Source organism: Nicotiana sylvestris, chromosome 2 (assembly GCF_000393655.2).
Source record: "Nicotiana sylvestris chromosome 2, ASM39365v2, whole genome shotgun sequence".
NCBI lineage: Eukaryota > Viridiplantae > Streptophyta > Magnoliopsida > Solanales > Solanaceae > Nicotiana > Nicotiana sylvestris.
This window is the reverse complement of record NC_091058.1, coordinates 161,739,761-161,742,973: the sequence shown is the minus strand read 5'-3', so window position 1 is coordinate 161,742,973 and position 3,213 is coordinate 161,739,761.

The window sequence follows — 3,213 nt, the reverse complement described above, 5'->3', positions numbered from 1 at the left end:
GTTTATAGCATCATCAAGCCTCTGAGGGCATCCCATCATATCATTTCGGCCACTGTGGGCAAATCATCAACATATACCAGATGATCAGGTGGTGGTGCCTATATAACGTCATAACCTTTTTCCATATCCATACACACACACACACACATATATATATATATATATATATATATATATATATATATATATACACACATTTAGGTCATTGCATTCATGTACATTGACCCATGACCAGATGACGTTATATACTTGTATATATGTATAGTATATACATATATATATGTATATACGTATATACACGTATATAACGTCATCTGGTCATGGGTCAATGTACATGAATGCAATGCATGAGAAGTACATCAATAAAATCTCTTGGAATGTTATATGACCATTTTGCCTCTAATTAATATCATAAAGTAAACTTTATACAACTTACGTATTTTCTGACACTCATGAAAAAATGATAGAATATTAAGATATATGGGAATTCAAGAACATATACATCTCTAATACTTTTATGAATAGAGTCATTTATGGAATTTGTGTAATTGCTCGTTTCGTTCGTATCATATAGATCATGCTAAAAATAAAGAAGGGATAGCCTTAACATACATGGAGTAGGAAAAAATCTGTTTGATATTTTTGGAAAAATATTGCACCGTACTCCTTTAGAACCGCAAAATTTTACGTTGCTAAATCTTGTTGGAATCGTTTGATTGCAAGAAGAATTGGTAACGTTTCTCTCTTCTGATTGTAATGTCTTGATATTGAAAATATTAGGAATGAGTTTTAAGGAATTAACAAATCAATTAAACAGTCACGAAAGGGTGACTGATTGTTTCGTTAATATGATGAGAGTTGTGACAAAGAATTCTAAAGGGAAAGTAGCAAAAGCTCTCTTTGGGAGCACTTATATTTTTCTCCTTAGCCATTAAGAATGTTTCTCATTTCATTTTAGTGTTTCTCTTTGTGAGCTCTCGTTTCGTTTTGGTCTTTAGGACTGACCAAAAATAAGGATACAAAGAAGAAAAGTGATATTGTAGTATGGTTTATTTTGAAAGTTTTTGAGGTGTCTTGTAATTAAGGTATCAAGATGCCACATAATCTAATGTGACCATAAGTCACTTACTAGCTAGTGGCTTGCTACCACGTGGGGTGTGGTGGGTTTTTTTTTAAATCTTTATCACTTATTAGGTAATTAGATAATGCCCCGTTACCCGGTAATTAATAAATTACCCGTATAATTAAGAATTGACTTAAATTACCTAAAATTGTACTTATTTTAAATACACTTTATATATCTTATTATCATGGTCATATTGTACCTTGTATGATAATAGTCCATAAATATGGTGTATTAACGCTCGGCCCGAATTTTATCCCAACATACCGAACTTGGACGAAAATTCATTTTCTTTGACTTACTTCCCCTCACCTTTACGAACTTACTCATCACTTGTTTGAAATAGCATAATCCTTATAATCTCCAAATAATTTTTTCTTTGGCCTAATGTCAATTATCTTACGACAAATTTAGCGTACAATACTACAGGGTGCAACATCGTCGTAATTTAATACTGTGATGCGTAACATCATCATAATGTAATACTGCAAGGCGTAACATCATCGTAATGTAATAATGCATGACGTAACATCATCATAATATTATAATGTGGGACGTAGTATCAATGTAATATTGCGAGGCGTAACACTTTGTGAGCATACCGGACAAGCTTTAGAACTATTTCACAAGCAACTCCTTACTCTTTGGTGTATCGTGTAGAAGCAGTCCTTCCATTAGAGAAACATATTCCAGCATTGCGGATCACAATTCAAGAAAGACTCACGTCCAAAGATATGCCCAACTTTTCCTAGCGGATGTATAGGCATTGGATGAGAAAAAATTGGAAGCACGACAAAAATAGGAGTGTTATCAAGCTCAATTAGCTAGAGCCTTGAACAAGAAAGTGAGGTCACGATCATTCCAAGTGGGAGACTTGGTCCTAGCTGTCCGAAGACCCATAATTCTCAAAAAAAACATGGGGACAAATTTACCTCAAAATAGGATGATCTGTATGTTGTGAAGGAAGCCTATTACAAAATTGTTGATAACGATGGTCTCAGAGTTGGTGCAATAAATTTTTGAAGTGGTACTTCCCATGAAAGTCATGTACGCTCCTCGATGCACGAGCCTACAGTGCAAGTAACGATACTTCTTGATGTATGAGCCTAAACTGCATGTTGCTTACTCATGTCCCGCATGAGACTAAACCATATACGGAAAAGAAAAGGTCTGGTGGGTTGTAAACCTCAAAAGAGGCGCCTAGGTAAAACAAAAATTCTGCTAGTTTGAAAGCCTCGCGAGAGGAGGCCTAGGCAAAAATAAGGACATAAAAAAAACTCATCCCTCTGAAATACATTATGACTTGATCCTCTTCACCGAGGCAGGTATGCAGCTTTGAGTTTTATTCTATGTTTAGTCACATGAGTTTCAAAAAAAAAATTGGTATTATGGGATCAACTCATTAACTCTTCTATGTGTATAGGCATATATAAATGAGGAAAAGAAGATAGTTTGCGTTTAAGTGTAAAAGATATTTTAATTCATCAATGTTAAAGAAGTTGATACATCCAAAAAAATAGAGAGATGAAAGGGACCAGACACTATCACATGCAAAGGCCTAAGTCATGAAAATGATCATAAACTAGGCTTTGTTGCCGACTCATCTGAAATGATTTTTCTACGTGTGTATGATGTCTCCACATTTAATACACCATCCTCAATCTACGTCTCTTTTGTCTAGTAGTTGTGGTGATCTCTTGACCATGCATCTTGTTTTAGGCCTCGAGTATGATATTTTGCTTTTCTTATGCAAGTGTTGGTTAAAGATATCGTATACGAGAAGTCACCTCTCTTGAAGAAAAGAAAAGGAAACTTTCAATCACCATGGGATTTGCCATTGATGAACTCCAAGAATATCAACAAATCATGTGCAAAAATTGGGAAAAGGGTGACTTCCCATGACGATCTACTATAATAATTCTTTCTTTCTCGTCGAGATTTTTCTTGTAACCTTGTTGCTCAAAACTTCAACATATCTTCACATTGTGTCTGCAAAATGAATAAATGAGGAGATAAGATTTGTGAAGCAAGATAGCTAAAGTAACTACATGCAAGATTGTAGAGCCAATTTAAAAGAAACATTCATCGGA